Genomic DNA, 15,885 nt, shown 5'->3' on the forward strand with positions numbered 1-15,885 from the left:
TGAGCCTCCAGGCGGCCTAGGACACAGCTGCAACAGCCACAGCAACCCTGCCTCATGGAACCTATGTGAGCCCATGAAGGAGGGAGGTGGCAGTGTGAGGGGACAGCTCACTCAACACAGACCATGTCCTGAGGATTGGACAGGTGCTGGAGCTCAGGTTGTGGGAAAAAAGCAATGTCAAATTAATGATAAGCAAGGCAGAAGGAATGCAACAGGAGTCACTGCTTAGTGAAGACCCTCACCTCATCCGAGGACCCTGGGGTGAATCTCCAGGTCCAGGGAACAGTGTGTGCACAGCCCTGGGGCAGTGTCAGACTCTCAGAGGCAGGAGGGAAGCAAGGCAGCAGCTACAACTTCTGGACTCTTTCCTAAGGGCAATGGGAAGTCCTGTAACAATTTTACAATTTTTATTTTAAGGAAGGAAATTACTTGATAGGATGTGCATTTTAAAAAGACCAAATGGTTGCAATTCAGAAAGCTCAGAAGTGGAAGCAAAATAGAAAGAACCTGGTAAAAAAAGATGCTTCACAAATCTAGGGGTGCTATGCTCTGGACTGGCAGGCAAGACAGCCGGTCTTTCTTCAAAAAAGACGCTATTCACTCTCCTGCTTTGGGAAACACACAGGGCCCGCCTCTTTCCCATCGGCCCCTGGCCCTGCCTCAGATGCCCACTGTGCTGCCTGCAGACCTAGGCTGCCTGCCAGGAGAGGACCCTAGGTCACCTCCCACGGGCTGAACTGTCCAGTGATCTAAGGACACCGCCTCTGATTGTTTGGACTGAGGGTGCTGGCCCAGGACATGCTGCTGTTTCTCACTTGGCAACAGGACCTTTATTCATCATTCAGGACAGAGTCTGTGCTCTTCTATATAACTGAAAACTAATTATATTGGTTCCAAAATACACAAAAATGAAATGTCTAACGTTAACACAAAACTAATAGTTATACCATCCAGACATTATGTCAACGAGTTAAGGGCAATGAAACTCAAACCATACAGATTGTAAGTGGTTCTAAAATTTGAGGAGGCATCAGAATCACCTGGAGGACCCCAGAGTTCTGGAGTTGGCTAATCTGCAATGCAGCCCAGGAATGTGCATTTTATTTTACTTTATTTTTAGGGCTGTACCTGCAGAATATGGAAGTTCCCAGGCTAGGGGTCGAACCGGAGCTGGTGACAGCCACAGCCATGCTAGATCCAAGCTGCATCTGCAACCTACGTGCCACAGCTTGCAGGAATCCTTTAACCCACTGAGTGAGGCCAGGGATCAAACCTGCATCCTCATGGATACTTAGACCTGCTGAGTCACAACGACGGGAACTCCAGGAATGTGCATTTTAAACAAGTTCCCAGGAGAAGCTGCTGCTAGTCTAGGGACCATATGTATAATCACCAATTTTAAGGGAATCAGACTCCAGATCTCAATTTCCACAGATCTCCGAAAACCAGAGGCTCAGATCCCATTTCCCTTTTAAGAATCAAAAGAAAACAAACTCTTTACCCATCCTGCATTGCCTCACAATAAAAAAAACCTTGACCTTTGAGAAAAGCTACCTTCAATGACTAATCAAAACTAAACCCTGTACCCATGTGCTGGGGCCCTGCTGTTGTCAGAGAAGCCTCCCCTTGAGGCAGGGTCCCTCTCCCGTTACTTAAAAGACAAGCATCCTCCTGCTAATGCTCACTCTGAGCACATACACGAGCAGGCTTACAGTGAGCCAGGCACACAGTCCCATACACGCAGGGGAGACACCCTGGGATGGCAAAGCTTTGCAAGAACACCAGAGATCAAGCAGCAACATGAGTTTAATGTGATTTTTCATAATCAGTTATCCAGATACATCACAAATGTTAATTTCAGTAAGTCCACCATCTTTCCCATCTCACGTAACTAATACATGTTAACTTTCGGCGCAATTAGGTCTTTTTTTTTAATTAGTACACACCTTCTTTTCACTAAACATAAACAAAATTCCTTATCAGATACATGACTTGCAAGCCATTCTATAGGTTGCCTTTTACTCTGTCGATCAGGGTCCTTTAAGGAGAAATATCACAGCTGTAGCAGGGTGCTAGACGGGGTAGATGGACTTTGATAGAGTTGTGTAACTTACTTCCTAACCTAGGCCAGGCACAGTAACACAAGTTTCTCTTAAAACATTCTTTAGTATTATCAATGAAAAAAAATGTTGCTTGCCTCAGTAAACAAAAGATGTTGCAGCCATCAAGCCATCACATTATAGCTGCCCCAATGGAGCCCTGGGGAACCCAGGATAGAAATGGGATGCCTGCCATCCAGCGGTCAACTGCCGCAGCCCCCTTGGTGCACCCAGAGGAGACTCAGGATAGGAAAGCACAGGATACTGGTCCAGACAGCTGAGGTGCATATCAAAGGAAGGATTTCAACGAGCCCTGACTTTTATATCTTTCCATACATAGAAAAACACTCAATTCTTTGAGATACCTAGTTTTCTTTAATTAACAGCAATCTTTAGATGTTCCAAATACTGCATCTTTGTTGCAAAAACTCCTACATAATCTGGCTCCTGGGCTATGTCCTGGGCTTAAGGCCTCAGTTTTGTAGTTTTGTCTGCCAAATAAAACATAATTCTTAACTTTCAGGTTGTGCATTTTTTTCAGTTGACAGTAAGCACTGAGCCTCATTTGAAATGGGTAACAGAGTGAAGAGATGACCTCCAAAGTAGTGCCACTTCCTTTGAGGTGTTTTAGGGTTTGATTATGGGATAAGAGGTGAGTGGGTGAAGCTCAACAGTCACCCTTGTCATGAGCCCTGCCATGGGAACACACATCCACAATGAGATGCTGAATATCTTAGGGGTGGTGGTTAAATCTCTAGTGAACTTGAATGGTGATTCAGGCACTTTCACAGGCATCCCCAGTTCAGTGGTCTTCAGATGTCAGATATCCCTGAAAGAGTTTTGGAAAAACTGCCCCCATAAAAAGGATAAGATACTTTTAAGTTGGCACTGAAATTTTTCATAATAAAAATAAATAGTTGCAAAGGATTTAATTTCCAGCATGCTGTAAATATTTCATTTAAAAATAAATATTTTATCATATGATCTTTTAAATATAGTCAATGAAATCTAAATGCCATAGTGATTTGATACTACCATCATGCATTTTAAAATAGAATGAACAAGCTCTATTATAATAATCAGAAATTCAACAAGGTTCCCTTTTCTCTTTGATCTCTTGTTTCCATTACACTGCCCCAAGAGAATTTAATCCTGATATTTCAGCCTAATAATTTATGCTTGATTGCCCTGCCACTCTTCTCTACAACAAAAATAGATAGATGAATTGAAGTTAGACACTTTCCCCAAGGCCATAAGGCTCTCTTTGTGAAAAATATTTCTAAGTTGTTTCTAATGGGTAAAGAGTTTTAGTTTTGTAAGATAGAAAGAGTTCTGGATTAAGATGCACAGCAATGTGAATGTAATTAACACGACAAAACTGTACACTAAAAAAAATGGTGAAATGGTAGATTTTTGGTATGTGTATTTTATCATATTTATAAATCAAATCATATAAAATAAGTAAAAACAGATTTTTACAGTAAAAACATTTCTAGATTGAGTCATTACAATTATCAATTGGAACATACAGTTATAAAACTTGACAAACAATTATTAGCCTTCTAAAGTAAACATATAAAAATCTGTAATGAAAAGTATTTCTTATTAAATGAAGCAAAGGTAGCATCGATTCTTCTCCTGTTTCTCACTGTTTGGTGTCACCAGTGAGAAGACTTTTCACATAAAGGAGGAGACAGTGGTAAAAGGCTCTGAAGGCATGAAGACATTCAGTCCTGGGACTCCCTCCAAGCCTGGTGCCAGATATAAGTAACCACAGAGTGGTCTATCAGTAGAGTATGTCTAAGTCTATTAGCTGACAATTCAATTAGGGCTGCTTTCAATTTTACTGAAAACAAAGAATTGGGAAAGATCGATTGCCCAGTGATTAAAGCAATTCATTTTTTCAATTTCTGGTAGCTGTACTGAGAATTATACAACAATGAATTGTGCCTGCTAATTCCTTCATTTACAGGCAAGTTGTCAGATCTGATATAACGGGGAAGTAAAAATAAAAACATAAAATTGGTACCACACACCAATATGTTTTCTAAAATAAAATGCTTTTATCATAACGCAGTTAGACCCTCACCTCACATCATTACAAAAATTAACTCAAAGTGGAGCCATGACCAAATGTAAGACCTAAAACTATAAAATTCTTAAGACAAAAACATAAAGCAAAAGTTTCAGGACATTGGGTTTGGTAACGATTTCTCGATATGACACCAAAGGCACAGGTAACAAAAGAAAAGATAGACTCTGGACTTAATAAAAAGTAAATCTGTGCATCAAAAGACACCATCCACAGAGTAAAAAGGCTTTAAACAGGGATAAATACAGTCAGTCATACCTCTATCAGCAGGGGATTGGGTCCAGGGCCCTCTGCAGACACAAGTATCCAAAGAAGCTCAAGTGCCTTATATAAAATGTCATAGTATTTGCATATAACCTACACATATCCCATCCCACCCCCATACTGTAAATCAACTCTAGATTACATTTAACACCTAATAAATATAAGTGTTATGTAAATAGTTGTAAATACACTGTATATAGTTGCCAGCACACATCAAATTCAAGTTTTACTTTTTAGTAATTTCTGAAAATTTTTTTTTTGGTCTTTTGTCTTTTTAGGGCCACACCCAAGGCATATGGAGGTTCCCAGGCTAGGGGTCTAATAGGAGCTGTTGCTGCCAGCCTACACCACAGTCACAGCAACTCTGGATCCTAGCCACGTCTGCAACCTACGCCACAGCTCACAGCAATACCAGATCCTTAACCCGCTGAGCGAGGTCAGGGGTCGAACCTGCAACCTCATGGTTCTTAGTCGGATTCATTTCCGCTGTGCCATGATGGGAACTCCTGGAATCTTTTTTCTGAATAATTTTCTATCTGTTGTTGGTTGAATCCCCGGATATAGAGCCGGTGGATACTCTGTATCCACTGTACTCAGAAGATATAAAGAATCCTAAACATAATGTGGTGTGTCTACATATATATACATACAATAGAAAATTTAAAAGGAAAACTGGCACTTGCTATATAACAAGGGTGACTCCTGGGGACATTATGCTCGGTGAAATCAGTCACAAAAAGACAAATAGTTTTTCTTTGCAACAAATGGAGCTGGGTGCAATTTGATACTCACATGTAAAAGAATGAATTAGATGCCTACCTCATGTCACATACAACACATTAAAATTGGATCACAAACCTAAATGTAAGAGCTAATACTCTTAGAAGAACACATAGGACAAGTTCATTACTTGGTTTAGGCAATGACGTCTTCAATATGGTACTAAAAGCATAAGCAACAAAAGAAAAAAGTTGATCAATTGGACTTCATCAAAACTGAACACTTTCCACCTCTGGGTTTTAGCTGTCTACATCTATGAAGGGGGGAGAGAAGTCTCTTTCCAGCCGCTTGAAATGAACAATTCTGTGGTGCTCCCCCCCCCCCCCCCCCCCCCGTAGCTGGTAGAGACACAGCCACGTGTGCACATTTCTCTCTCAGCCTTTCCCAAGTGAGGGAAATAGTTATTAGCTGGCCCTCCCTGGGGCCCTGAAGGGATATCTCTTGCGGTTCAATCCCCAGGAGCCCTCCTGAGTTAGAAAGACAACAGTGTGAAAAGACCAAGTGCAAAAGACTGAACTGTTTATAATTTTCCTCCCCTTCCCTCTGATGTTAGATCAACAGGAGGGTGTCAGCTGCTTTTCTCAGACTCAGAAATGGTGCCACAATCTCTTTGGGGATGGTATTAAGCCAGAGCTACATGGTAATCATCAAAAACATGCCATTTAGAGTTTGTAAATAAATAGTAGCTGAGTGAGTTTAAGATGAAACCTGGGGACCATGATTTCAGTTGTAAAAACAATGAAATTTTTGATTGGCTTGGAGTGGCAGCAGCTTGGCTGCAGATGGAATGCAGCACCAGAGTCAGGAAATGGGGTTTTATTTCCAGCCAGCCTGGAATCAAGTAGTTCTATGGTTTTGGGCAAATCTCTCACTCTCTCTGAGCCTCTCAGTATAGGGCTTGGAAGGGCACTTCTTGTTGAGAAGCTTACAATTTAATTGTGGGCATGAGGACAGCTAACGAGATTTGTAGCACACACCCAATGAGCATTTCATGCTCTGAATTAAATATGTTTCTATACAAAATGGATAAACATATGGATAGGAGCTCCTGCTGTGGTGCAACAGGATCAGGGCATCTTGGGAGCACTGGGGCACAGGTTCAATCCCTGGCCCACAGTGGGTTAAGGATCTGGCATGTCACAGCTGCAGCTTAGGTTGTAGCTGGAACTGCATGGGCAACCAAAAAAGAACAAGAGAAAGAAAAAAAAAATAGATGGGTGTAGAGAGAACTCCTTAGGTATCAAGAAAAGGAGAGCTTTACATTTTTAATATTTTTAACCTGGAAAGTAAGATATAATTACGGTAACGGTAATGAATTAATGGAGTTACGTGACATGGAGTGATGAAAATACACTTATACCGCCGGAGTCTTGTGCCTCCAGAAACATCATTCATATAAAGCTTTAGTCTCTAAATTGGAGAAGAGGGACTGTGAGGGCCTTTTGCAGTTTGGGGTCAGGGTGGAGATGGGTGTGTGAGGGAGGCAAGTTCTACCCTGTTCAGAGTACCTGCCCTCTGTCTCCCTTTCCAGTCCAACACTGTTGGACCAATTCAAACTGGAAAAGCTTGCCCTACCAGCTTGGACTAAATCTCACATCCTGTTTCTCCTCTGCAAGGGCCAGCAATAATGGGGGGCCTTCCCTGAGTCCTAAAAAGGTTTTGATCTTCTAAAGATGTGTGCTGACAGCAGATGCTTTGACCCTTGGTCACTTGAGGCTTACTGTCTGCCTGGAGCAAAGGCAAAGCCTTCATGGGCACCAGTCCACTACCACCATCTGGGGTTTCCATATTTCTGACCACAACTCTCAATCAGCTTTGAATTGGCTGCTTAAAAAATTATTCTTTGAGGGGAAGGCTAAAAGAAAAACAGCTCTATAAACTATAATTCATAGGAAATACAATGCATACCTTCAAAGGGCAAATTCAGTAGTTTTTAGTATATTCACAGGGCTGTGCAATCATTGCCATTATTTAATTTTAGAACATTTTTTCACCCCCAAAAAGAAACCCCATACCCATTAACAGCCACTCTCAATGCCTTTCTACTCCTAGTCTCTAGAAACCACTAGTCTGTTTCTTTATGAATTTGCCTATTTTGTACATTTCACATAAATAGAGTCATACAATAATATATGGTCTCTTGCGTCTGATGTCTTTCATTAAGCATAGTGTTTTCAAGGTTCATCTTCGGTCACTTGCTATGGCTTGAATGGAACAGAACCACATAGCTCAAAATTCAAAAGATATTCAGTGAATAGTCTCCCAGTCCCTTTTCCACAGGAACCTATGATGTCAGTTATATGTGCCCTTCAAAAGGTATCTCACGCATGTGAAAGCAACATAAGTGACTTGTACCTAAATCCTCTCTTTTCTAAACAAATAGTACACTGTCTACATTCATCTACTCTGTGTTTTTTTTACTTATCTGCTATACTTTAAAAACATTCTTTTGGTGTTCTCTTGTGGCTCAGCAGGTTAAAGATCCAGCATTGTCACTGTGTGGCTCGTGTTGCTGCTGTGGCGTGGGTTCAACTCCTGGCCTGGGAATTTCCACATACTTTGAGTGTGATCAAAAAAAACAAACAAACAAGTAAAAAAACCCATTCTTTTGCTGCCTGCTTGTGGTCCTATGGGGCAGGTGTCTCAGACTTGCAGGTACCCTGGACTTGCAGGTACCCCTGAACTTGAGAAAAATCAAGTCACCCGGCTCCTTGCTTGTAAGGTGGTATTGTCAGACTCACCAGGCAAGGCCACAGGAGCCAGGCATTAAGGAGGAGTCTTTACCTGTTAAAATCTGCTGAGTAGCTGAGTCACTTATTAAGATACCTCTCAAACCCCAAGTCGCCACAAACTTTTAATTACCATATGAACGATAGCACGAAATCTCCACCTGACCAGAAGCCCATGAGTGCAAGGTCTGGTTGCTACAGCACAGTCTGTGGTATAGAGCAGGCACTCAAATCCTCACTGAATTAAAAAAAAAAAAATTAAACCTCTGTTAACCGGTTTCAAAATAAAATGCTATCAGTTGACACTGACTGACAAAACAGGGATGCAGAAGGAGATATAAGCATGAGGTCACAAACCAGGTCCCTCGCCCCCCACCAGCCCTGCCCCATCTCATCAACCTGGGGCCAAATGCCAGACTGCCCCCAATACCACATGTCACCATGAAAGTGAAGATGTTCTCACCAGCAAATCCAAGGAGGTAATATTCCAATGAATACTTGCAAAGGAGTGTGATGTGGTGGTCTTTAAGGTGTAATACACTGGTCTGTGTCTTTGTTTTTTGTTTTTGTTTTTTTGTCTTTTCAGGGCTGCACCCGCTGCATATGGAGGTTTCCAGGCTAGGGGTCCAATAGGAGCTGTAGCCGCTGGCCTACACCAGAGCCACAGCGACAGCAGATCCCGAGCCGCGTCTGCGACCTACACCACAGCCCATGGAGACGCCGGATCCTTAACCCACTGAGCCAGGCCAGGGATGGAACCCAACTAGCGTCCTCATGCATGCTAGTTGGGTTCATTAACCACTGAGCCCCGACAGGAACTTCTGGTCTATGTCTTTGTTTCAGATGGCACAGCTCAACAGTAAGTGCCAGTTAATTATACAGAGACCCAGTGGCTGCCTGAAGGTATTGTGTTTTCTTGAAATAAGCCTTTGATTTCAAGTCACTTTCCAAGGAGTCAGTGGTCAGAGTGCCTTGGGTGGCGCTTGGGGTGGGTGGGGCCTTGTGGGCGGGGCCACATGAAGGTGGAACCAACTATTACAGCCTCACTGGGGGCGGGGCCTCTGCCAGTCTCTCTGACTACTGACCTTCTGTTCCGGATAAACTGGTGGGGATTCACGGGCCCAGCAGCATCAGGCCCTGCCCTCCACTACAGACCACACAGTGGGTACAGTGCATCTGCTGCAGGAAGGCAGACTCCCCCTGCCAGAGCCCCGGAGGCCAACTTCCACCCACTCCCCACCCCACAACACTGACCTTTGGCAGAACTGATGCTAGAAAGAGGAGAACATCTGAGAAGCATCATTTGCTTTTGCTGCCCCCTCTCACAAGCGAGTGACCCAAGAACCACCAGGACACTTCTACAAAAGTGTCATTTCAGGTGACATGTGTCTCTTCATTTGAACTCACTTCCAAATACCAAGTAGGAACTTACTCACTGAAAAATATTTTCATGAGCTAGGCTTTACAGCTGCAAAAGAAAAATGTGGTCTCCATTTTACCCCCACTGACCTTGGCATAGAACAGGCACTCAAAGTACATTTTCTGAGTGGACAACTAGTATAAGGAGTGGCCCTGCTCTTATTTATCCAAAGAATAGCTATGGCGGGGCTTCCAGCAGCAGGTACTACCCTATACACTGTGAGTACAGAAAGCAACTAGTACGAATCATGAATAAGTAGATCATATAGTATGTTAGAAGGTTGTAAGTGCCAAGGGGAAAGGAGAGAACAGTAACATGGGACAACAGAGGCCACGTGCACTCCATAATCTGCTGGGAACTGCCTAGGAGCACAGACCCTCACAGCCAAAAGGCTCACTGGGTCCCTTGCATGAGTCCTGGATGGGTTGGTCTTCACGCTACTGCTCTGGGACTTAGAGGACCTGGGGCAAGCCCCTCAGCCTCTCTGAGCTTCCATTACCCATCAGTAGGATGGGGCTGCTGTGAGGTTTTAAGAAACAAGACATGTAAAGCTTTGCACTCAGAGCAGGTTAGCTGCTCCTGATCACTTGTAATAATTTAACATTTGCTATGGCAGCCAGTGCTTAAATCCTTCAGGGCTGGGGTCTTCTCAGTTATCCTGAAACTACCCTCGAGGGATCAAGGAGGACCCTAGAAGCTAAATCTTCTCATTCCGATACCCACTGACTGCTTCCTGGCACTGGCCTGGGGCTGAACCAACCAAGAATCTTCAGCTCACTTTCCTATTGTAAAATGTGTTTACCTTGAATAGAAAATACTCTTGAGGGGGGTCTAGGGGTCTACAATGTTATTTCACACTCGAACGACCCTTTATAATTAAAGTTTGTCTTACAACGCAGACTTAAAATGATACACACCTGTTAACCAGCTTTCTGTGCTACTCAAAGCAGGATGCAATCCAGCCCAGCGCTCCCGACCCAGAGGCAGAGACCCCGCCCCCAGCTAGGCTGTAATACGCCTGATTCCACCCTCACGCGGCCCCGCCCACAAGGTCCCACCCACACCAAGCGCCACCCCAGGCCTCTCGAATGAGAGCAGCTATAGGTCATGGGAGGCACAGATAGATTCTAATGGAAAATCTCCGTCAGAATACTCACAGTGATGAAAAATGAAAACTGTAAAAGCTCATCAAACAGATGAAGTATGTTCCCAGGATGAAATAGGATGACGCCAACATAAGTGCTATTTTAGAAAGGGTTTATAGATTCAAGGAAGCCTTTACAATATGGAAAGTGAAAAACAAAAACCAAAAAACAACCCAACAGTCCAATGCTGAATGTACAGTGTGATCCCTATCAGGTGGAAAATTACTTGGGTGCAACACAGAACAAAGCAGGACGGTCCATCCCTGGGCTGGGGAACCATGCCTGAGCCAAGAGCCCAGGGAGCTGTGTACACCTGGTCCACCTTTGGCCAGCAAGACAGTCTCTCTGCACTGGGCCCAGGCACAGGGAGTTCTACAACCTTAGCTCCTCTTCAAGATGTGTTCCTTGAGCCTGCAGCATCAGCATCACCTGGGACCTGCTGCTAGAGATGCATAACCTCAGGCCCCAGGCCGAGGAATCAGCATCTGCATCTTTTTTTTTTTTTCTTTTCGTCTTTTTAGGGCTGCACCCGTGCGTGGCATATGCAGGTTCCCAGGCTAGGTCTAATTGGAGATATAGCTGCCGGCCTACGCCAGAGCCACAGCAATGCCAGATACGAGCTACATCTGTGACCTACACCACAGCTCACGGTGATGCCAGATCCTTAACCCACTGAGTGAAGCCAAAGATCGAACCCGCAACCTCATGGTTCCTAGTTGGATTTGTTTCCGCTGCGCCACGACGGCAACTCTAGCATCTGCATCTTAACAATATTCCCAGTGACCCAGGTGCACACTAAAGCCTAAAAAGCAGCATCACAAACATCCCAGTAAGCATCTTACTAGTTACTGCTATGGGCTATTTTTTAGTACTCATTCATCCATTCACTCATTCAATAAGATTTCACTGAATGCCCAGTATGGGCCAGGCCCAGCACTAGTGTTAAGTGTCCTCATGAGTCTGATGGTTTGTTTGAGAACCCAAGGATGAGATGCTGAAGAGTAATCACACGTGGCAAGTGTGTAGTGACAAACAGAAATTCAAACAAAGAAGCCCTGGTTTAAACTGTGGGTATGAGGAAAGCAATAATCAGGGGAACAGAGGGCTTTGGCACATCACCCACACTATGGCTGGAAGGAACCAAGGCAGCCCCAGAAGGAGGGTAGGGCCACGTCCTGTTACCCACCAAGGTGGGTCCCGGAGTAACAACACAATATTCAGAGGAAGAAGAACCTCACATCTCATCATCAAGGACAGGGTCATATGCCCATCTCAGACCAATCAATGACAGAGGAAAGGACTCCCCTGAGACCATCAGAGCCCCCTACTTAGTGCAGGGTCAGGGCTTCTGTCAGGAAGGGGGTCCATACCCAACTGTAAAAGAGCTCAGGAGCGTGCATTTATATGGTAAACGCAAGCACCTCGTGATCGTTTCAGGACAGGGCCAAGGAACATGTGTACACACACGTCATATAGAAAACCATGGAAAGACCTCCAATTATGTATGGAATGACCAGGTAGCATAGGCTGTCATCCTAACACCATCTGTTAAAGTATGGGACCCAGCCATGGGATGACTTCCTGGGCTGACACACTGGGACAGTTTAAAATCCGGCCACAGACTTGTGAGTCAGATGGGATGGGACCAACAGCAGAGCCTGGTCCCTCGCTTTGCCCTGTCAACCTAACTCAATCCAGAGCAACAATGGTGCTGCCTTTGGCACCTGCAGAACTGCTCAGATAAGCACCCAGTTCTGCATGAGGCTATCTGGACAACTGCTGGGAACGAAGAACCCCCTGCACTTGTGGTCACCTCCGTAAGCCTCTGTGTGTGCTCCAGCTGGGTGTGCACACAGTCCCCTGCTCATGAATGTGCTCTCTAGTTTACATATGCGATCTGCACCAGTGGTCCCAGCACTGCTAAACTGTGGCAGAGAAGGTGTAGTCAGTGCCAAGTGCCAAGCTTTGTATTCCTGCTCTATTTAATCCTAAGAGCGACCCAGCGGTGTCACTGTTCCCATTTATAGACCAGGATACTCCGACATGGAAGGATTCAATGACTTCACAGAGGCACAAGGCCAGTAAATGAAGGAACTAAGGCTAGTACAGGAGGGAATTTAAACAAGACCTAAAGAGTGCCAGTGGTGGGGGGAGAATTCCAAGGGGCAGAGATGCCCCACGTGGGAAAGGAGGATGCCCAAACCAGCTGACAGCGTGGACAGAGAGGGGCCGTGATGGTGGTAGCAGCGTGAACCAGAGCAAGCAGCTCTAGAAGCTGAGGGATGGGGTAGGATTAAGGAAGACCCTGGTGCTAAGAGGGAGCTGGCGGACTGGAGGGTCATCTCTCTTTGCCTTCATGGAACTTTCCTGGAAAAGAAATCCACTCAGGCAGAAGCCTGGAAGCTCAACCTGAGCAGGAAAGTGAGGTAATATTCAGACATGAGCTCAGATGCAAGGAAAAGAGTCACTGTCCAGGGAGGGGATGGCTGAGGCAGGAGATGGGCTTCCTGGGTCAATGGCTCCTTATCAATACAGACAACAAGTCATCAGAAGCCAGGGCTCTAGATTAATACACAGGTTCTGAATAATTTAAGCTTCTCCAAGCATATCTCCTCCTTCGAAAAAGAGGGACAAAGTATACTCTTTTTTATTTTTTGTCTTTTTGTCTCTTTTTGGGCCACAACCCACGGCATATAGAGGTTCCCAGGCTAGGGGCTGAATTGGAGCTGTAGCTGCCAGCCTACATCACAGCCACAGCAATGCCAGATCCGAGCTGCGTCTGGGACCTACATCACCGCTCACAGCAACGCCGGATCCTTAACCCACTGAGTGAGGCCAGGGATTGAACTTGCATCCCCATGGATGCTAGTCGGGTTCATTAACCGCTGAGCCATGACAGCAACTCCAAGACAAAGTGTATTCTTCACAAACTAGTTATGAGAATCAAATACGAATTTTATGCTGTTCTGAAAGTGAGAGTCCAGCAAACAGCAGCTATTCACCAGCTTGCACTCGATCAGCTTGTATCTGGGGTTTTGCTCTTCCAGGCCAAGCATACCTGGAGAAGGTGCACACCCAGCTAGACCCTCCATGGCCATTCGTAGGAATGTACTGAGCCCTTCTCAAAGACCCATGCTTGCAAGCATAATAAGGTGAGATTTTGGCCTGAGTGGATTTGTCAAAGGGCAGGAAGCATGCAGTCAGCCCCTGACTGAAGGATTCCCTCCTTCAATTGAGCCACCTTCCTAATTTCTGAATAGGGGTCATGGCTTTCTCAGGCCTCTCTCTTCCATCACTGGCAGGCGGTTATTTTTCAGGGTCATTTTTCACAATGAAACCACCTTTTCATATATGTATATTTTTTTGTCTTTTCTAGGGCCGCTTCCCACAGCACATGGAGGTTCCCAGGCTAGGGGTCTAATTGGAGCTGTAGCCAAAGGCCTACACCAGAGCCACAGCAACGCAGGATCCGAGCCGCATCTACGACATACACCACAGCTCACGGCAACGCTGGATCCTTAACCCACTGAGTAAGGCCAGGGATCGAACCTGCAACCTCATGGTTCCTAGTCGGACTCGTTAACCACTGCGCCACGACAGGAACTCCAAAACCACCTTTTTATAATTTTATGAGAGCCAAGCTGTGCTTTGGAGACAAGCTATGCATCTGGGTCTCTGGATGGGGACTCAGAGCTGAGCTGAGCATGCACTGCCCACTCCCAGCCTGGCAATCCAAGGGGCCTCTGTTGAGTGACATGTCTGGGGTGCCAGGTACCTGGGTGGTCACGTTGGCACTCTGACCACAGCAGCAAAGAACCTCTGCAGTACTGCAGAGGAAGCGGCTCTCCCTGCACCCACCCCATCTCCCTCCCAGCAGACTGTACATAGGCTCATGGGCTGCCTAGGAGAGGGGATTTCACAGGATGCAAGAGGGATATTTAGGAAGCAGCACAGCCCTGAGCTGGTGTCCAGGAAGGAGGTAGAGGGACACGTGATGTGACTTCAGAGCACATCTGAACCAGGTAGGTGTTGCCTATTTTCCATGCGGTGGAATCAGGGGATAATGAGAACTAGATGGGAAGCAGGATGGTGGAGCAATTGAGGGCTTAAGACCTGGTTTTGCCACTTAGCTGGGGCCTTTGTTGGGCAAGTTAACAGCCTCGTTAAGACCCCCATCCATTAGGTATCAGAAGTGTCAAGGAAAACATCTGTGCTGAGTGCCTGGCAGAAAGCTGGCACACAGCTGATGCTCCAAGAAAGGAAGCTGTAACCATGAGACATCACTGATGATAAGAGATGGTCACACTTTCCGGGACTTTCCTTCAGGTGCTATCACCTGGGCAGCAGCTGCTCCCACCAGGCCGAACCTAGCTCCGGGGGCAGAGAGGGAGCCCAGAGACCGTGTGCTCCCTGGAAACCCATTCCAGGAAGAACTGCAGGGCAACCTCAACAGTACATGCTTGTTCACGCTCAAGGCCAGGTGCTAATCCTCAGCCTGGTTATGACAAGAATCACAGAGGCACCAGATAAGCAACGGAGTCACCTACCTGGGAAGCAGCTTGTGGGGGAGGGTTGTGTGCGGGATAGGTGACTCCAAGCCCGCATGCAGTGAGCAGGGACAAACATGCTCCTGGGCAGCTCTGCTCCTGGGGGGCAAAGTACAGCTTCCTCAAAACACCATTTCTCACAAGAGCATCCCTTGATGTCTGCCCAGACATAGCGAGCTTCTGCATCACCTTCCAGCCCAAAGGAGCACATTCTTGTGAAATCTGTCTTGTGCCCTGTACGGCTGCTGCCAAGAGCCAGATGCCACTTCCCTGTCTACATGAGGGACCAAACTTCAGACAGAGAAGTTTGTTTTTCCCATAGCAACACCCCATTATTATTCCAGACCAGTGAGGGAAGTGAGGTCGGGACTTGTGGGTGGGGAGGCAGTGGCTCAGGCCCCCAAGCCATGGAAAACAGGATATGAACATGACTTTAGTCTCTGAATTGCTCTAGCACAGCTGATGACCTAAAGCTTTAATGGTCCTCGCAGTTCTCTTACACAGCTGTTGGCCAGGGACCTCAGGGTCCTCCCACAACAGCACACATCCCCCCAAAAAGCCATCTGAGGGGGAACTTTCTGGACTTGTGCATCAGTACCTCATGACCTCTCTTGGAAGCAAAGGCACAAAAGATCTTCTCTGTGCACTGACTGACATACAATCCAGCTTTCAACAGGCCTACTGACGTGATAAAATGGAAAATAAACATAGCTGATCACTAGGCAGAACTTTCAGGGGAGCAAAGAAATCCCTAAAGGCAAAGGATGGGACTCACCAACATCCTTAGGTGTGCATGTGGTGAGCAGCAG

The 15,885-nt window shown here is 45.8% G+C and overlaps 1 protein-coding gene across 1 annotated transcript in view; it reads right to left on the bottom strand.

Moving 5' to 3' along the window:
• Window positions 1–15,885, bottom strand: part of PARD6G (par-6 family cell polarity regulator gamma) — an 88,730-nt gene that overhangs the window by 64,030 nt on the left and 8,815 nt on the right. The window lies entirely within an intron of this gene.

This window comes from Phacochoerus africanus, chromosome 8 (assembly GCF_016906955.1).
Source record: "Phacochoerus africanus isolate WHEZ1 chromosome 8, ROS_Pafr_v1, whole genome shotgun sequence".
Lineage (NCBI taxonomy): Eukaryota > Metazoa > Chordata > Mammalia > Artiodactyla > Suidae > Phacochoerus > Phacochoerus africanus.